The sequence below is a fragment of the Macaca thibetana genome, chromosome 12 (assembly GCF_024542745.1).
Source record: "Macaca thibetana thibetana isolate TM-01 chromosome 12, ASM2454274v1, whole genome shotgun sequence".
Classification (NCBI taxonomy): domain Eukaryota; kingdom Metazoa; phylum Chordata; class Mammalia; order Primates; family Cercopithecidae; genus Macaca; species Macaca thibetana.
In genome coordinates this window covers 114,248,831-114,275,172 of record NC_065589.1, presented here as the reverse complement: position 1 = coordinate 114,275,172, position 26,342 = coordinate 114,248,831, and positions in this window count along the sequence as shown.

Sequence of the window (26,342 nt, the reverse complement as noted above, 5' to 3'; positions counted from 1 at the left end):
CAGGTTGTCTTCCCCTATGTCATGTTGTCTCCTGTCTCTTGCCTGAAGTCAGGCCATCACCTCCTCTACTGACTGACTCTGACTGGGGTCTTTGTAGACACAGGATGGGGAGTGCGTGTGATTGGTTGGTGAATATGAAAAAAGGTTAAAGCGAAGACATCACTCAAAGGTGGATAAGATAGTGTAGAAAAGCAACTAGGAAAGGGTAGGTATATTTAAATAGGTGAAAGGTGGGGATCAATCAGAGGAATGTGCACCAAACAGAAAGACAAGTTCTCAATCTGGTCCAAGGATTTAACTCGTAGCTTGGTTTTGGGGCTTTAAACTAGTCTTCAGCTTGGAGGTGGGGTTTCATTGTGTACTTGCTCTATCTGCCTAGGCATTTGGCTGCCTCGTGTCACTATCTATAAATGTCAAGAATGTTTTTCAGGTGATTTTGTATAAAATCCCAGAAAAATTTGAGAAAGTATGCTATGGTGGAAAACTTTACAGAAAAATTCTGAAGCATTACATTGTTTCTGGATTGGGGTAGAAGAAAAAAAAGAAATATATAGCATTTATTATGAGTCTATTAGGTACCTTCATTGAATGATGAAATTTTTTTCTTGTGAATCTCTATATAATCCAACAACTTTACCTAGTAGATGTCAAAAATTCAATATTAAAGATGGAGACACCTGAAATTAAACATTTTGGTGTAGAGTGTTATTCATAGGAAAACCCAGAACTGTAATTCATGTTCTGATTATTCTAACACTCAACTCTACCAAACTAAGGTTTTATTCACTAATATTTAAAAGTGAATATTTTAGGAATGTTTCCTCAGTGATTTTTGTATCACGTCCAGGCTGTGATTGAAAATAAAGAAAACTGTCTTCAGTAATTCTGAGCAGCTCAGTCACCAGATGCTATCTAAGACCTTGATCCATTTTCCATGAGCCATTTAGGGAAAAGTATCATTTCTTAATTAAGAAGGTTTTACACTAATACGTCAGAAGGATTGATGTAGGCTACATGCCAATGAACCATATTATCTGTTGCTCTCCTTATAATTCAATAAAACCTTGCTATTTAGACCACTGTTACTTTTATGTTTAACTCTTTCTCTCTGTATCCCTTACGGCATTTTTGAGTTTGGGTCATGATTTCCATACAACATTTTGAAAGAGAAAATGAAGCTGTCCATTTAATTGAAACCAGTGAAATGAAAGGCTAACAACTATACTTTTATTATAAAAGTGAAAAATAAAAGTTTTTTGGTTTCAGGCCTAACTGGCAGTTCAAGAAATGTTAGGATCTTTTGTTGTGGCCACTATAATCGCTACTTTATAAAAACTAGGAGAAACTCAGGCTGTCAGGAGGCTGTCCAAAGGTGTGAGTTAATATCTTACAATGATCACCACTACCACCAGCTGAACTTCACAGCATTCTGGGAGACAATCTGAGAAAGGTGGTACTGTAATTCTGTAATTTTTGGTGTTCACCAAACAACACAATCCTTTACTGCAGGTTGGAGAGCCAGGTGTCTAGGCAAGCCTTGAACTCTCTTGTGTAATTCTGTATGACTGTATTCTCCAAGGTGGAGAGAGCTGAGCTATGGGTCATCTCTGTCCAAGGCCCAGAAACGTGTTATTTTATTCATAGTTTATTGTCAGTCTTCCCATATCTACTGGTCTCCAGTGATCATGAGTTTTTACTTTATATTTTCCTTATTTCTTACCAACAAAGAAATGGTGGGAGTTTAAGGATATCTGGGCTATTGTGAAGGTGAACAAGTCTAATTTTAGACACTCATTCCCTAAAATTGGCCTTTAAATTAGATATCTCTCCTTGCTTCCTTCCTTCCTTATTTCCTTCCTTCCTTCCTTCTCTGCTTCCTTCTCTGCTTCCTTCTGTCCTTTTATCCTTTCTTTTTCCTTCCTCTTTTCTTTTTCTTCCTCTCTTTTGCTTCTCTCTTTCTTTTGCTCTGCTCTTTTCATTGCCTTTCTTTTCTTTCTCTTTCTTTCTCTCTCTCTTTCTCTCTTTCTCCTTCCTTCCTTCCTTCCCTCCCTTCCTCTATCCCTCATTCCCTCCTTTCTTCTTTCCTTCTTTTCCTCATTTCTTCTCCCCTCTTTCCTTCCTTCCCTTCTAGAAAGAAGAACACACAGGGGAAAATTTAAATTTATATCCCACAAATTAGATATTTATTTGTTCTCGTCTCACAACTTATTGACCAGGTAACAAACAACTCATTAATATATTTGGTTTGTTTGTAATTTGCGTTAGTGGCAATTTTTTACTTTGCTTCTATAATCTAAGAGAACATTTCCTCCAAAACCCAAAAACTCTGATTCCTTAAATGCCAGTTTGCATAAATTAATAACAGAATGAGCTATTTTTCTCTCCTTTGAGGAATCTAAGATAATCCAGTTAATTTTCCTGACTTAAGGGTATCTCCTCTTACTCTCTTTCTTATGCACATAATAGAATCCCCAGAGAGAACTGTTACTACATGCTGAGGATGTGAAATGGGATATTTACTCCATGGGACATCATTCTACGTTCCAAAGTTACCCACCACTCTGCTCACTGTGGCTAAATAAATAGTCAGAAATATGGGCAAATATCTCTATGTAAGGTTGTTCATTGCAATAATTCTTATAATGATTTTCAATAATAAATAAAATATATAGCAGAAGTAATGTTTTTTTTTTGTTTGTTTTTGTTTTTTTTTTTGAGACGGAGTCTCACGCTGTTGCCCAGGCTGGAGTGAAGTGGCGCGATCTCGGCTCACTGCAAGCTCCGCCTCCCGGGTTCCCGCCATTCTCCTGCCTCAGCCTCCTGAGTAGCTGGGACTACAGGCGCCCGCCACCGCGCCCGGCTAATTTTTTGTATTTTTAGTAGAGACGGGGTTTCACTGTGGTCTCGATCTCCTGACCTTGTGATCCGCCCGCCTCGGCCTCCCAAAGTGCTGGGATTACAGGCTTGAGCCACCGCGCCCGGCCAGTAATGTTTAAGTAAATAATGGTATGTCCATTATGGTGTGTTTTGCATTTCAAAAATGTTTTTGAAAACTGTTTTTTAAGCCTGTTTTTAATGATATTGGCAAAAATTATATGGTTGGTAAAAACAAAAATACACAAGCTATAAATGGGAGAAATGAGTAAAAGCAGTGTATCCAAAGTATAATATATATACCTCATTTTGATGCATATGAAGTATATATTTAGGTATAGATCAAACATATATATTTGATGTATAATGCTAGTCACTGGAGTTCACTGGCATTGTCAGTCATTTGTGGGCAAGCTAGGCAACTTCTCACTCAGGGCATTGACCTTTGGAATTATTTCCCCCAAAATATTAGCTTCATTTACCTTCTTCAGGCCTTTGCCTAAATATTATTACCACAATGAGTCCTTCTATGACTAATCTTTTAAAAATTCACATCTTAGCACTTTTCTCTCTCTTGTACCTGCTTGCTTCTTATCAGTGGCTATAGCATGAATTCACTATTTTTTTTTATCATCAAAAATTTTTATTTGCTGTTCCCCACAAGAATGTATCTTTCATGAGGGCAAGGATGCAGGTCTACTTTATTTTGTATTCTATACTGTGCTACACATTATTGCCTGGCCTTTTGTAGACAGTTAATACAGGGTTTTTGAATAAATTGACAAACAAATGTAGATGATTTTTTGTTTTTACATTTCCTTTTTGCTTCGTAAAATTTATGTGTTAATTTATCTTATTATGTGTTAAATTATCTTCCAAGTCTCATTCTACTATTAAATTTAGAAAAAACAAAGTTGTAAAAAAAAAAAAAAAAATCATTTGATTGAGATGGCTTCCATCGTGCGGCCTGATCTTACTCTACTTTTGTCTCCAGTCACTAACAAATAACTTAATGATAGGAATTTCATTGAAGTATACAAAGTGGTACTCTATTTTTTCTAATGCTCTATACAAAACAAAACAAAAATAAAATAAAGAAAGGAAAGTTGTTGCTAGCAGACATGGTAACTCACACCTGTAATCCCAGCACTTTGGGAGGCCAAGGCAGATGGTTCACTTGAGGTCAGGAGATTGAGACCAGCATGGCCAACATGATGAAACCCAATCTCTACTAAAAATACAAAAATTATCCAGGTGTGGTGGTGGGCACCTGTAATCCAGCTACTCCGGAGTCTGAGGCAAGAAAATCGATTGAACCTGGTAGGCAGAGGTTGCAATGAGCCAAGATCATGCCACTGCACTCCAGCCTGGGTGACAGAGCGAGACTCAGTCTCAAAGAAAAAAATAAAAGAAAACTTGTTGTCCCAAAATGGACGTACACAAATCTTAAGAGAAAGTCTTGCTATATATACATATATATACACACACACATATAAATATATATAAATATATATATTTATATATATATTTTTATATATATATATAAAGGAAGTCATCCAGATTAAGGATAATTAGATTAATTATGTACTAAATATTTGTTTTTATATAGCTGGAAACTTCAAGGATGCTAGAAAATTTCATATGTTCAGCATATAAACTATAAGCTTTTAAATGACTTACAAAAATATATGAAACTGAAAAGAGATACTTTGGTACAAAAATATGAAGAAAACCCTAACAATTAGAAATGAATTTTTAATTAAATGCCTACAAAAGATATAAATTATCGATGTCCACACCTCTCGTTCATGTATCTAGTCACATTCTTGACATTGTTACTTTTTTGTTAATATCCAAGTAAAATAAAGACATAAACAGGATTTTATTTTATGGAAGATTATTCAATATGATCTCTCAAATTACAGTAAGTCAGCAGTCGCACTCCACATACATATTGTACCATCCTGTCCTACTAGGACATTGAAAATATATTTGTTTTTTGTTTTGGTTAACAGTAAAAATGATCAAATGTTTCTTGGGACTTATACAAGGAAAATTCCAAGTAAAAAACTTTCAAAATAGAAAATGTGTATTAATCTATAGTGGTAAGAAGAGAAAGTTGATTACAGCAGGGCATGGAGAAAATTTGGAGGTGATTAAAATAGTATGTGTCTTGATTGTTGTGTGAGTACAGTGTATATATTTGTCAAAACTCACGAAGTATACACTTAAAATGGGTGCAGTTCATTTTATATAAATTATACCACAGTGATGTTGATAAAATAGAAGAGAACGTTAGAAAAATAAGTGAGTTCAGGAAGAAATCACAATTTCCTTTAAACTTTCCAGGCCACAAGTGAGGTTTCTGTTCAAAAGACATCATCAATGTCTTCAGTCTCACCACACCCTCTGCAATTGTCCTCAAGTCAAATGTGTATAACTCCATATCTTATTTTACACCTTCACAAACCCTCTATTTAAGAGCACCATCTCCATAACATGACTTACTCATTTCTGACTTTTTCTTTTTCCTCATAATATTCTTTCTACCTACTATCCATCCTCTCTATTTATCGTAAGTACCTATTCATAAACTCCCCATCTGATACTTTTCTTTTCCCATGAAATCTCCTTGGCCTCTTAAAAAAGAGTCTTACTTAAAACTTTAACCTTAAGATTGTATTACCACCACCCTTCTATATCTATATTTATCTCTTTGGCTATTAATGTATGCCTCATTCCAACTGGATTTTAACCTCCCTGATATCAGGTGTGTCATTTTATAGCTATCAAATTCTCCACCATATTTTGCATATGATAGGTTCTCTCTCATTATCTGTTGATTTATAATCTACATGTTATAAACAGCTTTACATTATGTGGAGATAAAAGATGTCAAAGAGCCAAAGACATATTGTTTCTACTTTTGGAGATGGGGACGGTGGATAACTACAATTAGGAACAAAAGAGGAGCATAATGAATCAGTTTGATAGCAAATAATAACACAAGAAAGTATTCTTTCCTTTTCTCATATAGTTCAATGGAACAATATGGATGAAGAATGATGGAGGAAGAGATAAGAATATTGTAATTACAGTTACCTTCAATTCCATCATATTAATTTAGAAACCCTGGCTCCACAGGAGATGGAAAATGATGAATGTGGCAAATTACTGCTTCCTGTAGCAATGTGGGGGTATATCTTGAACTGATTCTTATCCATGGTCAAAGCAGAACCAGCAAATTAGTGTCACCGAAGTGAAGCCTTTCCAATTTAATTATATCGGGTGGAATCATGAAATCGAAGCCATTTATTTACAAAACACAATGTATAACTTTCAAGAAATTGGCCAGAAAACTAATTGAAGAAAACAAGTGAGTTATGCACATTAGAGAATGGAAACCATAAGAAAAAAATGGATGCAGAGGATGCTTATTATTTATCATGGTCTTTATTCTCTCTCTCTCTCTCCTATTTATCTATCTATCTATCTATCTATCTATCTATCTATCTATCTATCATCTATCTATCTATCATTGGCAGCATGGGTTTGAATTGCATGGACCCACTTATATGTGGATTTTCCCCAACCAAATGGAGATGAAAAATAGAGTATTAATGGGATACAAAGCCTGCATATATGCATGGCCGACTTTGTATATGCGGGTTCTGCAGGGCAGACTGAGGGAGTTGGCTATCCACAGATTTTGGTATCTGCAGGGGTCCTGGAACCAATCTTCCACATATACCGAGGAACAACTATATATATATATATATATATATATATATATATATATATATATATATATATATATTTTTAAACCTGATAAAACTTGAATTATTTTTCTGGACAATTTCTTGAAAATTACAAATTGTATTTTGTAAATAACAGGCTTCGATTTCATGATTCATAATATGATTTATAACAATAAAACCTACTAAAACTCAGTAGACATCAGGTGCAAAGGAAAGTTCATGTGAAGATATAAGAAGACATAAGAATATATACGTATATATGTATGTATATATGAAGAATATATATACTGTGTGTGTGTGTTTGCACGCATGCACGCACAAATTTGGGAGCAAATTTAAACCATATGATGAATATTTGCCGAATACCTATTATTTGCCACATATTGTATGAGGTCCTGTGCTTAAAGTTATAAATAAGACATTGCTGCTTCCCTCAAGCAAAGTTAGAGTGTAATTCAAAAAAATAAATGGGAAATTTTAACAGAGGATGGAAAATCTAATGGTGCCAGTAAACACAGTGATACGGGAGCACACAGAAGAGTTTGGAGTAGAAGTGGGGTATTAGGGAGGTCACCCTCCACGTGGGTAACATATGAATTTTGTGTCTGATGGAAAACAGAGTGAGGGATGATGGGAAACCCCTTTAATTATATCAGGTGGAATCATGAAATCGAAACCAGTTATTTATAAAACACAATTTATAACTTTCAGGGAATTGACCAGAAAAATAATTCAAGGAAACAAATGAGTTATGCACTTTAGAGAATGGAAACCATAAGAAGAAAATGTATGCAGAGGATGCACATTATTTATCATGATCTTTATTCTCTCTCTCTCCAATCTATCTATCTATCTGTCTGTCTGTCTATCTATCTATCAATCAATCATTGACAGCATGGATTTGAACTGCATGAACCCACTTATATGTGGATTTTTCCATACCCTTTTACCCAGAGGGAAAAGTAAGTGTGGCAGAATGGGATCACATGATATACTTATTTAACCCTCTTATACATAAACTTCTTTTGATTTCCTGATATAAACTGAGCTAAACTAATTTAAGCTTGGTACAGTTGCAATTCCTGCTTATTTTCTTTTAGTTCAATGACAAGCACTTGTATGAAAAAGTTACTCCAATTCAAATGCAACAATACTGTGATGGCAAAATTAGGCAATTTTCTGGATGGGACAGATAGCAGATTCCTTCATAAGCAGCTAACTCCAACAATCTATTTCATCAACTTCTAGTTACATATATATTATCTTTTCCTTAGAAACGGATTTTGAGAGAATGAGTTCAGGAGTTCCAATTCAAGATGGCAACGTGAAGAGATCCATGGATATTCTCCCTGATAAAACTGATGAAAATCATTTTCAAAACCAAACATTTGTCTGAAGTCTATGGAAACAATTCTATGAGAATATAGTGAATGAAGGAACATTTATTCTTCAAGAAAGCTTATTTCAAGAATAACCTTTAATCATAACTATAAAAGCTACTAAAATTCAGTAGAAATCAGGTGCAAAGGAAAGTCCGTGTGAAGACATAGGAATAATATTGCCACCTACAATCCAAGCAGAAAAGATTGAGAACACAGGACTCCCTCTTCCCCAGATCCTAGTCAGAGGGAAACCATATTTTTATAAAATGGGGATGTCAGTATTTCTCATCCTTTCCCCAGCTGCCGGTTGCAGAGGCTAACTTCTTAGCAAGTATAGCCAAGAGAGGGGTTCTCTTCTCTGCTCAGACCCACTGATAAAATGGAAGCTGTATTTTAGGTGCAACACATTGAGAATATTGGGGATCTCATCCCCGTACTGTAGACTGTTTGCAAAGCTGAGATTCCTTGTTAGGAGAAGCAGTCCAAGAAGTCTGTAAAGCAATCTAAATTTGGTTTATGAAGACTAGACTACAGTTGCCTTCCACTCTACTAAGTACCAGCTCAATACATTACATTGAATAGGAGAAAATATTTGCAAATTATATATCTTATAAGGAACCTATATATCTAAAATATAAAAATAATTCTTACAAATCAACATGATCCCATTTAAGAATAGTCAAATTAACTGAATAGACATTTCTCTATAGAAGATATGCAAATAGCCAATATGCACCTGAAAAGATGCTTGACATGCTTAAGCATCGGGAAATATAAATCGAAATAACAATGAAGTACCACTCAACACCTACTAGTAAAACTAGTAAGGTAACAAGGTTTGTTAAGGATGTGAAAAAATCATAATCCTCACACCGTTTTGGTGGGAACATAAAATGGTAGAGCCACTTGTTCTTATAAATTCCTCTAAAAGGTAAGCACAGAATTACCATTTGACCAAGCAATTATAAGTCTGCCTATATACCTCAGAAAAATGAAAACGTATCTCTACCAAAAAAAGAACTCATACCTGAATGTTCAAAGTAGCATTGTTAATAATATCCAAAAAGTTGAAACAATCCGAATAGCTATTATGTGAGTAATGGTTAAATACAGTCTGATACATCCATACAATAGATGCAGTGTAAATACTATCACTCAACTAAAAGGAATGTAATGCTGATACATGTTGCATCATGGATGAAACTTGAAAACATTATGCCAAGTGACAGAAACCATTCTATGCAATACCACGTATTACATGATTTCATTTACGTGAAATTTCCACCATAGGCAAATATATAAAGACAGAAAGGTTATTAATGATTGCCTAGGGATTGGGAGAATGAGGAAATTTGGGGTAGTAGCTGAAAGATATGGATATTTTTCTGAGGTAATGAAATGTTCTTAAATTACTTGTGAATATACTAGAAATGATTGAATTGTTCACTTTATGGGATGACATTTATGGTGTGTGAGTTATATCTCAATAGAGTTGTTACCAAAAAAAAAAAAAAAAAAAAAAAAATCAGTTCAGGGAAAGTTTCTTACAAGCTTCCTAGGATAATAAAGAAATATGGCTACATGTCTTCTTCAAACAAAAGTTTACAGAGAACAACAGAACATCAAAAGCGACCTTGGGGAAACTCTTTGACAGAATAGCAAGATTAATGCATAGCCCACATACTTCTCTCTTGAGAGAGACAGCGCAATGGAGTTTCTAGAGTTTTGTAGATTACTATGGAATAATATGTAACTTTTTGATCTTAGTTTTCTTCATGACTTATCCCCTAGATTAGTACCACCCCCCTGTAGTTTTTTCAATAAATAGCTGTTACGTTTTTTTACATGGATTCAATTTTATACTTTGGCAAACTAATCTTAAACTGTCGCATGTTTTAATTTAGCACTACTGTGCATGCATGATCAGCATGGATCTGAAGCTATATATGACTCATGATATGAATGTGACAGCACCCAGGCTTATCCCATTCAGTGAGACAGACCATTGCACTTGGCTTTCGAATAATGTCAAAGTGCTAATAAGGTTACTATATTTTTATCTTCAACTATGTGTCAGACCTCTGAGCCTGTGTTTTTCTTTTCTTTTCTTTTTGCTTTCATTGTTGTTGTTGAGACGGAGTCTTGCTCTGTCGCCCAGGCTGGAGTGCGGTGGCGCGATCTCGGTTCCCTGCAAGCTCCGCCTCCCAGGTTCACTCCATTCTCCTGCCTCAGCCTCCCGAGTAGCTGGGACTACAGGTGCCCGCCACCAAGCCCGGCTATTTATTTATTTATTTATTTTGTATTTTTAGTAGAGACGGGGTTTCACCGTGTTAGCCAGGATGGTCTCGATCTCCTGACCTCGTGATCCGCCCGTATCGGCCTCCCAAAGTGCTGGGATTACAGGCATGAGCCACCGCGCCCAGCAAGCCTGTGTTTTTCATTTATTGACATTCAGGTAGCCCATGGGCTATCACTCCAGGACACTGTCCTCTGTTCCATGACATTTCTACTGCACCTACAGTGGTTTTTCTGAGAATCTACAGACTTCTAGAATGGCACATATGCCCTTTTTACACTGTTAGTTTTCGTCCATCAAATATTTATATTCTATAATGCACTAAAAACTATCTTAAGATGCTTGGACTACATTACAAACAAAATAGATCCCTGTCATCTTGAATCTTATGTATACTTCAGCAGAAGTATAGTGTGCTGTATTCTCTCTGAATTCATGAAATAATAGAACTTCAACTACCCTTTGAACTAGAATTGACTTTCTTCCTCATCAAATCTAGATTGGACCATAGGCAACAATGAAACTTGTGCTTTACTTATCCTTTATCAGTCTGCATTCACGTGTTAGAGACTATTGATTTACAGCAAAACAAAATTGCTGGTTTTGTCTATACTCAATAAAAAAGAAAGGTCTTTTTAGTTTATAACCCATAGAAAGGTTTAATTGTCTCCTTTTCAAGGCGGGGTCTTTTCCTGTTATGTGCCTGCATTGAAGAAGATTACAAGTCATATATTTGTATTTGGCCCATTGTTTACTTCCCAGGCTATATGGATTGGAAGGAAAAAAACAAAAACAAAAACAAAACACTGACATCTCAGTTTCTTTTGACTTAAACAGTGGGAGATTTGTTATCTCTAACCAACTTGATAAAATAGCACAAGTGAGTACTTCTGGGACAAGAACAGATAAGTTGTGCTGGGTTCTGATAGTCTCTCAGCCTTTTCCTAAGTAGTCTCAGGTTTGGGTCAATATGATCCAAACTTCAGAGTTTATTAAACCAAGCGAAATCAAAGGCAGACGTACATTGGGAACGACACAGAAATATCTCAACAGTAAAAACTGAATTCAGTTTATTTCTGTCAGGTTTACAGTTTCTGTATAATTAAAAGATTATCACTTAAAAATGACCTTTGGCCACTTACTTCCTAGGCAGTCCATTTGATTCCCCAGTTAAAAATGTGATCTACTTCATTCTCCAACTATAAGTTAAATTACTGGAATGTGTGTGTATATATACACACACACACACACACACATATTTTTATTTTCACACACTGTATATATTCTTCATTAAATTCATTATTTAAATATTCATTTTATTTAAATTAATTAAATATCATTATTAAATGTAATAAATATATATTTCATTCTGTGAGTGTGATATATGTATATACTTATATATAACATAAACATATTTATATATTTATATTTAAATATATACATATAAACATATTTATGTTTATATTTAAATATATGCATATATGTTTATATATAAGTATGAACTATAATATATATAAAAATATATAAATATAAACACATATTCTATCACAATAACAGAATGAAAGACAAAACCACATTATTATCTCAATAGGTGAGGAAAAGACATAACAAAATCCAACCTCAAAACTCCACAAAACAGGTAGAGAAAAACTTAACACAATAAAGGACACAGATGAAAAGATAGCTACCATCATAATCAAGGGAAAGTATTAAAAGTTTTTTCTCTAAGATACTCTACAAGGTAAGAATTCCCACTCTTACCACTTCTGTTCAACATGGTACTAGAAGTTCTAACCAGATAAATTACAAAAAATAAAATAAAAGCATATAAACCAGAAAGGAAAATCTAAAATTTACTCTTTGCAGATGACATGACTCAAGAAGTGGAAGAGTTGCATACTGCAAATTATAAAAGATTAATGAAGAAAGTTAAATAAAACAGGTAAATGGAAAGACATTCCATGTTCATGGATTTGAAGAATTAATATTGTTCTATGTCTACCTATCCAAAATGATCTACAGATTGAATGCAATCTCTATCAAAATTCCAATGGTATTCTTTACAGAACTAGAAAGAAAATTAAATCCTAAAATTAATATAGAAGTATAAAACACCCCAAATAACCACAACAATCTTGAGCAAGAAGACCCATTCTAGATGCATCACATTTCCTAATTTGAAAATACTTTACAAAGCTACAGTAATCAAAATAGTTTGGTACTGGTGTAAAAGACAGACATAGAATGCAATAAAAGAGAATAGATGGCCCAGAAGTAAATTTATTCATTTACTGTCAACTGATCTTCAACAAGGGTACCAATAACTCACAATGATAGATCCACAGGCAAAATAATAAAATTAAACCTTTATATCACACCATATAAAAATTAAATTAAAGTCAATTAAGACATAGATGTAAGACCTAGAAATATAAAACTATTACTGCTTGAAGAAAAGATAGGAAAAAGTTTGTTGACTTGGTCTGGGTAATGAATGTTTTGGATATGACACCAAAAGTACAAGCAAAAAAGTTAAAATATACACATGGAATTACATCAAACTAAAAAACTTCTGCACAAAACGTAACAACCAGCAGAATAAAAAGAAAGCATATGGAGTGGGAGAAAACATTTGCAAACCAAATACCTGATAACGGATTAATATTCAAATTGTTTGAGAAATTTATGCAACTCAATAGTAAAAAAATAAAAAATCCAATTAGAAATGGGCAAATGAGCTGAATAAACATATCTCTATAAAAGACATGCAAATGGCCAACAGGTATAGGAAAATGTGTTTAATAATATTATTAATCACCACGACAATACAAATCAAAACCACAATGTGATATAACCTCATAGGTATTAGAATGACTGTTATAAAACAGATAAAAGATAAAATACAGGCAAAATATTTGGAGAAAAGTGAATCCTTGTGCACCATTGGGAGTGAAAATTGGTATAGACATTGCAGAAAACTGTATGGAAGTTCCTCAAAAAATTAAAAACAAATACATCTCATGATGCAGTAATCCCACTTCTGGGCTTATATCCATAAGAATCAAAATCAGGATCTTAAAGATATTTCTGTGCTCCCACGTTTATTGCAGCATTACTCACAGTAACCAAGATACGGAAGCAACTTAAATGTCCATATCCAAAATATGGGTTAAAAAATTGGCATATATATTTATATATGGGGCAAAGTTTTATGTATGTATAATTGAATAACATATATATGATTCTTTTTCATATATATGCCATTTTAAAAATATATATAACAAAATGGTATATATGTACTATTTTTCTTTATTATATATTTCCTTTATCCATTTTTTTCTTTAATCATACTACTTTTTCCTTAGTCATTGATTTATTCATTATTATACAATATGGCTGAATATTATTTAGTCATAAAAAAGAAGGAAATCTGGTCCTTAATGATACATGGATGAACCTGAAGGGCATTATGCTATGTGAAATAAGCTAGACACAAAAGACCACTATTGCATGATCTCATTTATATATGAAATCTAAAGCAGTCAAGTTCATAAAATTAGAGAGTTGAATGGTAGTTGCCAGAGTGTGAAGGGAGGGGAAAATGAGAAGATGTTGGTCAAAGTGTACAGAATTGCTGTTATGCAGGATGAATAAGGTCTTAAAATCTAATGTTTAGCAATGTAGCTATAGTTAACAATACTGTACTGTATAATTGAAATTTGTAGTGATTATTGTAAATAGATACATACATTTAAACATCACCTTGTTCACCTTAAATATATGCAATTTGTTTTCATAAATTACACTCCAAATCTGAAAAAAATGACAGGTGGATGTACTTTCCCACATTCAAAATGACACTCCAAATTCATGTATGTATTTGTTTGCAAAGTGTTTGAAATTTGGTATTCAGAGTCAAATAGGAGGTGGATGTTATCAAATTTACCACCGGTCTCAATAGTTAACTTAATAAAGTGTATTTTACATTTATTTTACAAGACCAATGTGGGGTAGCGGTTACTCCACACACACAGTTGGTATAGGACCTATTGTCTGTAGCTAGGCCATTTGGAACACATGACTGTCGGAATCCAGGGAAGAGAGAACACAGAGGAAGTGTGCCAGCTATTAAATGCTTCTGCTCACAGTCCAATGCTCAGAACCAATCCCAGGTCCCCCTTTCACTTGTCAAAGAAACTGAGACATGAAGAGTATTACATGGAATATTCACATGACAGTATTAGCTGTCATTGACTTTTTGAATAAGCCATAAATTAATGGGAAAAATAATTAACACAATTATAAGACATTGTCCAAGAATGAAATTAATCACTCAGCTTATACGACTTGAGGGGCTTTACATACAAAGAAAATAGCTACTGAGGTATCAGAGAAGGACATAACACTTTTTCAGATATGACACAATTTTTCCTCAAAGAGTGCTGACCAATTGCAGTCTGGAACAGAGACCGAGACTCCACTGAGAGAATCCAGCTCCTAGATATAAGAGCTACTGTAACTTATCCTTCAAGTTAGGATGGGTAGAGCTCAGAGACCGTCAACCTTTTGTTGACCTAGTCCTGCTCTCCCACAGTGTACTTTGAGACCAACCCCATATGCAGGGCCAAGTATGATACGATAAGAAAACCAAGAGCTCTTAACAACACTGCATGGGGCTAAACCTTGGGCTTGGCTTCCTTAACACTCTGTCCTCAACAACTACTCCAGATAAACAATTATGTAATTGCATCTTTTTGTTTCATTTTTGCTTACATTTTGGTGTCTGTTGCCAACCGATATATTAAAAATATACTTTAAACATTTTCTCTATGTTCTTGGCAATTGCATATAAAAGATATGTAAAAGAACACATTCTGGAAGAAAAAATATTCTTATAATTGCATTGTGAATGAAAATTTTAAAATTAATCTTCAAGAATTATTTTGTGTTTGCATATTTGTATTTTGTACTTTCCTATGCATACCTGCAAACTGTCCTTTTTGGCCAAAAGAAAAAACTCCTAGATTTTTTCTGTGCTCTTTAAGCTTAACACAGCTGTGAATGGCCTAGCATGACAGTGTTTGCAGAGCCATGCCCCTGAGAATTTTTCATTTCATACATCATTTACAGCTGACCCAAGTGATACCATATATTCTGGACCTATATTCTTTCACCACAGAGAACTAAAATGAAAATATATATTTATTCATAATCCAGACCCATCATGCATTGCCTCTTTATTTCTAGCATTTCACCTCACTCCATCAGATTGTTTTCTAACTGGAAAAAAAAGAAGCCTGAGGCTCCCCTAAGATACAAACCAAATTTAAGGTTTCAGTACTGCTATTTGTTTTTATGAAGGAATTCAGCTCTCTCCTATATTGTGACTTGCTGTCTCAAAACCCTAGCTGAAAAAGAAAAAAAAAAATGTTGGGAGAGAAATGGCATCAGGCAGTTGCCCTGTCAAACATTTCTCTGCCCACAGTCCAAGATAAGTTCTTTGCCAAGTCAACAACTTAGAGTCACCATGACTGAAGGGGCCATACTTTCCCTGTGCCTTGTATGATTGAAGAGGTTTTAGTCCGAAAGTAAATTTGGGGAATAGTATGTCATTTAATGCATGTTAGCAATGAGCTTTTTGGGCTTTCTGGACTCCCTAGGGCAAACCCTTAACTCATCTTATTGGGATCTTAAGTGTATAGTTAAAAGTTAAAAGTTTGACTCCTGACATAATATTGATTATCTGGATAAAAAAAGATACTATAGTTCTACAGACTGTTCAGAGGTTAGGGAGGCTAATAGAGTATGTTGAAAATGCCAAAATTTATGTACCTTTGGACTGTGTTTCTCCACCTTTTTACACTGAGGTCTCCAGATGATCACGGATTTATGCTTTTGACCAGAGATTTGCATACATTCTGAGAGGTATCTGACTCCCCTGCAACACGGAGAATCATTGTTTCTCCTGGGAGCTCTCACCAACTGACAATATTTTGTTAAGTTTTACTTCACTATAGTTTATATTGTAAATTTTTCTTTTTTGTATTTTCCATATGTAAATGATAACTATTTCTATAACACCATTATCAGGCACTGTTGTACGCCATGAATATTAACCTATTTAATCCTCAGCAGCTCTATGAATTACTTGTAGGAACTGCATCTACCAAAGAGGGAAAAGGTTCAAAGACATTATGTGATTTGCTCAAATTCATGGCTTAGAAACAGCAAAGCCAGGGTTTGAACCTAGGAGTCTATCCCCAGAGTTTGTGCTTTTAAGTATTATTCTCTGCTGCTTATAGTAAAATTATACATATTCCCTCTTGATGGATTCTGCTAATTTTTTTTCTAGAATATCCACTCCCCTCACAGTTACACACACACACACATACCATTGATAACATATCTCATACCATCCTAATTCACAAGATTCTTCCTTTTCCATGATACTGGTGTTTTTGTTTTTTTTAATGATTACGTTGAAAGGGAATTGTCTCTTTTACCTGTATCCATCAAAGATCGTAAGCTCTTTTAGGTGAAGAGGACATATGTCAGCTTTGTAAATCTCAGTATCTAATAGAGAAACTTGAAATAAAAGCATCCTGAATCACTATTTATAGAATGAATAAACAGTATATTCCAGATTTGATGTAATATATATTTCTTACATATATCCACACATTAAGAGCAGAGACCTCTATAAATTGAAACAACTTTAAGTGGCCATCAACCAAAATAACAGAGTAAGGACTTCTGAAAACTCTCCCCTCCATAAAAGCAAGGAGAAAACTGGAACATACTGTCAAAATCTACTCTTTCAAAACTTCGAAAATTAACCAAACTCTTCAGGATACTTTTTTTCAGAGGAAAACAATCAGGGGAGCATTTATTCTAGAAAAATGAATGAAGCTCATTAAAAGCAGTGTTCTTTGAGATATTTTAACTTGCCCTATCCCTTTGATACTCTCCTTCCAGCTTCAAGATAGCCTTGAAGAGCAACATAAACAATCACAGTAAAAACCAGCATCCTAGAAACTGCTGAAGTGGGGTGGCGGTGGGGAGAAGGGAATTGGAGTTCTTTCAAAGCCTCATCCCCAGAGAATTGCCACTATGACACCCTCCAAATATTATCACAGGATGCCCATGTTTTTGAGGCCAAGATTAATCGTCCAAGTTACTGTGGCTGGAACACAGATGGACTGGCAGTAAGATCCCCAGGCAGTGACAATACTGCAGCTGGAAGGGGGAAAAATAAGCAGGGAGAAATGAAAGAAAAATAAACATTAATCAAACAACAAAACTAGATGAATGCATTTCTGAATTGGAGTTGAAATCTTACTGAAAGTTACATCCATGAGAGATCCTTGAGAGATGTATCCTTGAGAGAAAGACTGGAAAACATAATAACCTACAGAATGTACCAGAATGTATGAGTCAGGAAAGAAGGAAGTGGGTCTCGCTAGAGGATTTCTAGCTATTTTTCTTGAAGATTTCATTAGACCCTAAGATTATTTGTCCTGAATAGTCATTTAAATATTATTGGCCACCATTCCTTATTTGTTAATTGAGAAGGTTGATTTAGAGGACAAAATAAGAGTACCTTTTGCTGTAAAATTTATAAATACTCTGATTTCCACAAGATTCTATTATACTGTCAACCAAAACTTTTACTTAAAAAAAAGTACAGTGGCAAGGCTAGTGACTACATGGAGCCATTCAAATAAATATGAAGTCCAAAATTGTGAAAAGTCTAAGATGTTACCTACTTGTAAGCTGACAAGTTAGCATGCCACAATTATATATGTGTAGAAATAAAATCATCAGACTTCTGGGTCAGAGCAACTTAACAGCACTGGCTCCACAAGATCCAATTCTAGGTGGGGTAACATGACGAGGGGCTGCCACTACAAATGCATGCCATGAGGCTTAACAGCAGACAGGAGGAGACACAATTGTGGAAGTCAGAGCTTATATGGTGTGGCTGGGGTGAGGGTGTGCTATAGTTTGGATATGGTTTGTTTTTCCCCACCAAATCTCATGTTTCAGTTTGATTCCTAATGTTGGACATGGGTCCAAATGGGAGGTGTTTGGGTCCTGGGGATGGATTTCTTATGAATAGATTAATACCCTCCCTGGGGGATTGGCAGAGTCCTTGAGTTCTCACTGTATCCATTCTTGCAAGAACTGGTTGTTAAAAGGAGCCTAGCATCTCCCTTCCCTCTCTCTCTCTCCCTTTCTCACCATGTAGTGCACATCTGTCTCCACTTTGCCTTCCTCCAGGAGTCGAGGCAACCTGAGGCCCTCCAGAGATTCAGGTGCCCGAACTTGAGTCCTCCAGAATTGTGACACAAATAAACCTTTTTTTTTCTTTACAAATTACCCAGGCTTAGGTTTTCTCTTATACCAACACAAAATAGACTAAGACAGAGAGAGGGATCAATATATATTTTTACTATGAAATCATCCTCTGCAATGAGAGGGCGAGGTTGTTAGGTGTATTGCACCTGGGATGTAAGGAAATGGTTCTTGGAAGATAAGTATTTAAATACTCCTAACCTCCAAGGTGTGTGATGGTTAATATTACATGTCAACTTAATAGGAGTGAGGGATGCCTCGATGCCTGGTGAAGCATTCTTTCTGGGTGTATCTGTGAGGGTGTTTCCAGAAGAGATGGGCATGCAAGTCAAAGGACTGGGAAAGGAAGTCTTGCCCTCAATATGAGAGGGCACCATTGAGTCAGCTGTGGATGCTGCTAGAACAAAGCAGATGGAAGATAGGGGATATTCAGCTTGCATGGCTTTTTCTTTTCTCTCTCTCTCTCTCTCTTTCTCTCTCTCTCTCTCTCCTTTGTGTAGCAGGAGCAGGAGGCCTTTTCTCCTCCTGCCTGTAGACATCAGATTCCAGCTACTTCAGCCTTTGGGACTCTGGTGGAACTTGTACCAGTGCCCTCCCAGGGTATCTTAGGCCACCATCAGTTTTCCTGGTTTTAAGGCTTTCTAACTTAGACTGAGCAACAGCATCACTTTTCCTGGGAGCCATGCTACTAGCTTTTCTTATTCCCCAGGCTGCAGACAGCCTATCGTGGAATTTTGGCTTTGTAATTGTGTTAGCCAAGTCTCCCTAATACATTCCTAATTTCGTGTGTTTGTATACATATATATACACATACATATATGTATACATATGTATGTGTGTGTATATATACGCTAATACACATGTATGTATGTGTATATATAGGCTAATACACATGTATGTATATGTGTACACATGTTAATACATATGTATGTATATGTATGTACACACTAATACATATGTATGTATATGTATGCACACACTAATACATATGTATGTATATGTATACACACACATGTATACATACATCCCATTGGTTCCGTCCCCCTGGAGAATCTTGACTAATATAGCATATATATTATTCAAAAGTCCTTTAAGTCAGGTTACTAGTGTTCTTTATCAGAAAGTCGAGGCCTTTCAAAAATGTGAAAATATTCATGGAGAAGGGATGAGAGAGGTTGATTATTGAGTACAAATATACAGTTTGATAGAATAAACAAGATCTATTTGATAGATCTGTAGGGGAACTATAAATTACAATAATCTATTGTTTATTTTGAAATAGAAGAGAATAATTTTAATGTTTCTAGCATTAAAAATTACAAATATTTAAAGTGATAGATATACCAATTACTCTGATTTAATCTTTACAAATCATACGAATGTATTAAATTATATGTAACCCCAGATATGTACATCTATTATGTATCCATTTTAAAATTGTGCATTGATTATTTTCTCAGGGAAATAATACTAATATTCTCTTTAAAATAATAATAAAGCTGGACAATATAGCAATACCTGGTCTCTACAAAAACCTTTTTTTGAAATTAGCCAGGCATGGTGGTGTGCACCTGTAGTCTCAGCTCCTCAGTAGGCGGAGACAGGAAGATCACTTAAGACCAAAAGTTTGAGGTTGCTGTGAGCTGTGATCATACCACTATACTCCAGCCTTTGCTCTGTTTCCCAGGCTGGTGAAGAGTCATTAAAACATAAGTTATAGAGGTATTAGTCTTGTTCCTACATATATATCAATGGAATACCGAAATTAGTATTTTGCTAGGAAACACAGAATAACAAAATAAAACATAATATTAATGGAATGCAAATACTGCCAATATCTCAGAAACTATTTTGTGTAACATGTTTCTGAAACATTTTGCATGTAAATCTAGCTGACTTTTTTCATACCTGGTGTAGAACAACACATGGCTGTTTTCTTTTGTGTTTTTTTGTCTTAATGAGTATCCAGTATAATGTCATATTATATCTGATCTCTGTTCCTAATTGGGTGTACTTTCCTCTGTTCCCCTGTCCTAGTGGTTCTTCATTGTGTTGCAAGTAAAAACATGCAACATATCTTTGGAAAGTCAGCAGATCTAACCCAGACTCATTGGTTTAGATCCTGTGCAGCTGATATTATTGTTAATGATCAGATCAATGTAACTGATGAAGCTGGAGTACTGCTTCTTACCTCTAACTTTAATAATGTATTTGGAGATATTCTGATCCATCTATTTCACATTCCCAGTGTTCTTTTTCAAAGCACACATTGAAAATGCATGAATTTTCTGTTGATTGATTTAAACGTCTTTTTGGCTGTTGTTGAATAGTGCATGACCTTTTCCAAAGTCTTAGTACCTACTACCTTGGAGCAGATGATAACGATGTCATTGCCATGTCACTAGCACACTCCTATCTTTCTGTTTGTCCGTTCGGAAATCAGACATCGTTTTCTTCCAGTTTTTGAGTTCTGAGGCAGTTTTTGAGAAAACACTGTTCAGTCTTATTTTCATGAATCATTCATGTTGCCTTGATTCCTTTCTCCTTCAAAGCTGTCAGCTGCTTGATGCTGGTGAAGAGTCATTGAAACATAAGTGACAGCGGTATTAGGCTTGTTCCTAGAGTATTAGCAGTATTCATCCCTAGACTCCCTCCCAACTCAAGCCCGTGTTTATAGAAAGTAATGATTTTGCTTGGTAGGATTCAAATCAAGCCAAATAGCCAAGTTAAGTTATCAGTTGCCAAATTTTATACTCAAACTTAATTGGTTTTCTCTGCAGGAATTGATTTAAATCCTTGATACCCAAAATATTCATGGACTTGTCAAAGGTGTACAACTTTTGTTAGAGTGTATATAATTTGAATTTTTAACTTATTTTGGTAGTGAAAGACATCATTCCTGTTAAATTTCTTCATTCCCTCAAGATGGCTATTACCATCAAATTGAAAGTCAGAAAAGACTTTTGAACTGTCTCTTCTAAATGAATTTGTGATTAACCTATGATGTACATTTGGATAGTTTTCCAAAAGCATCCTCTTCCTTTAACACAGAACACATTCATTTAAAATAAGAGCACCCCAAACTTACTTCAGTTTTTTTAAGTGAGCCCAAGGTCTAGCTTCTTTTGAGATGCATGATGGTTGGTTTCACTCACAATGAAGTTAATTGTGTCTTCATCTGAAATATAAATGGTCTCATTATACTCAGATTTTGACTATGAAGTTATAAAATTTGAGAGTCTCATGTGGACCACTTTGAAAAATCCTGTCTGATGTCACTTTTTATTAATTTCTGCAGAGGAACTCTTAACTTCTTTGCCTTCTTCCTGGCAGGTTCTATCCCTGGGTCAGAGATGCTGCCACCTGGACTGTAATCCTCTGAATTATGCTTCTGGGCAAGTTGTTTTTCTTGCCTGCCTCCTCTCCTCCTCAGTCTTCAACATTGTTATCCCTGTGATGTAGTCTGGGATGGAGGGTGGGAGCGACGTAGGTGGACTGATTCCTTGACTTGGGGCACCTTCTTCCAGTGCACACAGACCATCTTCCAGTTTCACAAGGCATGCCAGAAGATGTGGTAAGACTCTCAGATGATAGGTCCCTGAAATACAGGTTACAAGTTAACAGGAAAAGAGAGATGAGCCAAAACTGGGGAAAGTTAATATTATGTGTTAACAGATATGGCCTCGAGAGGGGCTTGTCTTCCGAAAGGTTATCGGATTGTCTGCAAGGCGGCCATTTATCCCCTTGGCTGCTGCTGAGTTGAAGTTCCCTTGGGAGATTCAAAACCATCAAGGCAGGACAACTCAAGACAAATGCATACATGCAAATGGAAGCTGCAAGACAGTGAAAATCTGACTGTGGATGAATATAGTGACAGTTTCTACTATATCCACTTTCATCATTAGTTTGGGTGAAACACTGGATCAGGATGGATTGTGATATATGTTCAGCTCATGGAAACACTAGGCTACTTGCATATTTATTATTTCTCAAAAGCCTTCATTCTTCTTAAAAAGCTGGCCTAAAGCCCATCTTGCTCGCCCAAATAAGTATTCACCCATAGAATATAGGGAGCTTACATGGAGAGTAAAGTGCAAAATCAGCTCCTTAAGAGTAAAGTTATGGCTGTTGGCCAAAGGAGTCTGATCTGTGAAGAGGATGATCAAATCCAAGGCGTATTCTGTTATTTAAATTTTTTTTCTCTCTCTTTCTCTTTCTCTCTCTCTCTCTCTCTCTCTCTCTCTCTCTATCTATTATTTCCCTTATTGAGTTATGATTTGTCATTTTTGGTTCTAAAATTTTTCATTTATATAAAATTGAGCATTGGTCTATTTTTCTAATATCTCAAATTTGAACAGAGAAAAACTAATGAAATTTCAGGCTATACTCAGTATTAATTCCAGAAATTATCATATTAGGTATTGCATGGTTTGGGCTATTTTTAATAAACATAACAGATAAAGATAAAGGCTTTATATTTTATAATATGTTTGATATTATTTGAAATAGTTTGCAATGACTTCTCATATTTTCCCACACTAAATGATAGACCCTAAACAAAAGTAAAAATTTTAAAGAGTTTGTTTTACCACCTCACAAAAAAGAGATTGATTGCCCCTCACAGATTTCTTCCTTTTTCCTACAGAAGCAAAATTTCATGATAAATCTACTATCCTTCTTGACTGAAGGGGAAAAAAAATGTCATTGATTATTTTCAAGCACTTACTAGGAAGATCACTGCAAAGAGAAGTGTAAGGAACACTAAGGGACATTAAAAGACATCTTGCCCTGAACAAGCTGAGGATCCACTCGTAGAGAAAGCATATATTCATGAAAAGTAGCAAACAATACAATACACATCACATGAGGAGTTATAATAATCCCGATACAAGCACACAGAAAGGAGACACATGAGGAGGGGGGATGGGGCAAGAGGCAAGACCTTGGATCTGATTTTTCCGTGCCTAAGGAAGGCTTTCAGCAATTCTCTGACAGGAATTATTGGGACAGAAATATTCTGCATTGGTTTTAAAAATCCCCAAGAGACCTCTCTCCTCCTTTCTCTTTCATCATCTCCAATGATACTCCGGAAAATGAATCACATCTCTCCATATGCTAAAAAAGGTCAATGCCAGAGAGTCACAGCAAATGATAGGTTTACCTGGAGGCAGATGCTATGACAGAGCCAGGGATTACTGGCTGCTGTGGTCTTCCTAGTCCCAGCACCTGCATTAATTATAGTGGTGGGGGTGTGGTCTGGACAGAGCACCTGACAGCCTCCTGGCAAGCAAACTGTCATCCCAGGAGGATTGACATTTTCAAATGGAGGAGTGGGAGGAGAATAGCTCAGCTTCCAAATGAAGAAAAAAAAAAAAATCAGTGTAGGATAAACAAAAGGAATATGCACAAGTGGAAAATTTCTTCCTTCCATCCTCCCTTTCTTCCTTCCCTTCTTCCCTCTCTCTCTTCCTCCTTCCCTCTTTTCTACCCACTCTCTTCTTTCCTTTCCACCTTCCTTCCTACCTCCCTCCCCTTTTCTCCCTTCCTTCCTTCCTAAAGTTATTTTTTAAATCTCTCAACAATCCATAGGTAGAGGGGAGAAAGGCATTTTCTAGGCATTTCATTATTTCAGATACAGCAGCTTCTCTTAGACCCCAAGGTCCTCCTTCAGCTTCAATCAAGCTGACCAAGAAACAAAGGTAAAGAAAACTGAACATTTTTGAAGGTCAGCAAGGCCTATTAACCAGGCACTAAGACATCAGCGGCTGTTTAAATACATTTCTGAAAGCCAGGAGCTCCTTCCCTCACATGAGGCCACAAAGATCTTTGAATTTCATGGGAAAAGAAACCCTTATTTCAAAAATAAACTTTGAAGTTGTTTGAAGATGAAAGAGGAGACTTGCCTCTGAGCCAGCGCTGAAGCAGTGGGGAGGGACAGTACCTTCGGAAAACCTTATTAGAAAACTTTATTAGAATATGCTTCAGAAAACCTTATTAGAATTTAAAAGGACTGTGCAAACAGATGCCCTGTGGCTCTGTCCCACTGAAAGTATGTGACAGGGTTTTAAGAGCATAACTACAACTAAGTCTGAAGCTGACAACTATCAAAGTTTTATTAGTTGATTATACAAAATGATTTCTCATTCAACAGAGAAGATTGAAAAGCAATGATTTTCAAAACTTACCTGTGAAACTTATTCACTCCCATCTCATTTAATATTAGAGAAAAAATAAGAGAACTACATTGCATTTAGCATTTCCATTCTACACCAACACAATGCGAATAATTTTGTTTTAGTATTTCACGATGCCTGTAAGTACCAAATGGAACAATCCTAATTTATAAAATGACAAGTAGAAAACTCTGCATTTTGCAATCAATTACTTTAGGAATCATTTTAAAAACTTTCATATAAGATCCCACTAATTAAGTGCTATTTTCTGTATTATGGAATATATATACATATATATTTATAATATAAAATATATAAATATACACACATATACATACATATACATATAACCTCTTCATACCAATCTTACAAGGTGCATGTTATTAACCTTATTACACAAATGAAAAAAATTGTGATTCGGAGAGACAATTTCTTTCAATGTATTCAGCTATAGTCAGCTATAACATAGCTATAATCATGTATAATGAAGCTAGGATTTTAATCCGGAATAAAAAGTGCAAGCTATTTCCATTCACTTTGCCCTTAACTGTCATACTAATGCTAGCAGATTAAAAATTTGAATTGACTAAAGATAAAGATGAATATAGTGACAGTTTCTACTACATCCACTTTCATCTTTAGTGAATGTTCTGAGCTATCAAAATACTAAACCAGTCCTAGTGTTAAGGATTATCATGGGCAGAACTGAAATTTTAGCATTTCTCACCAGTCTAGGCATTGTTACATGGCACCAATGTGACCACTGTGAGCTATCAGGCAGAAAATGGGGATATGTTTAGATTGAACGTAAGAGGTTAGGATTGATTTTTTTTAATGCTTCCTTTCAGTCCACCCTCCTCTATACTTCCATCAAGTCATTTCAAATCTATCTTTTGGTCAGTAGCATGTGGTTAGTTCTTGCACCATGATGAATGCAAGGTTCCCTTTGAAGAGCTTAGGATTTTTATATTATGAATATATATATATGCATATGTATTCCATAATAGTAAGTGCTCAGTCAGTTGGATCTTATATGAAAGTTTTCAAAATGATTCCTAAAGTAATTGATTGCAAAATGCATAGTTTGCTGTTTGTCACTTTATAAGTTAGGATGGTTCCATTTGGTACTTACAGGCAAAAACACATAAGTGTATACACAAAAGTATATCAGACCTCCCTCTTCTTGATACCAGGATTGATTATATTAACCTTCATCCTACAACCAACCTTGCATTTTACTAACGTAAGAGGTTAGGTATTTTGTGTAGAGTCAACAAACCATTTGGGTGACTGACTTTTCTCTTTCTTTCCGCTTTTATGTAATATGAAATAGCCTTGCAATAAACACTTTTAGGAAAATTAACAATATTTAAGTACATTTGTATCGTGTGCCTATAATTTTTAAAATATTTCCCAACATACAATCCCTTCTCTGAAACTGGGATGTAGCCCTGTAGCCTCTCTAATATTAAGACAAGGCTAGGTATCAGATTAGAGACAAAGG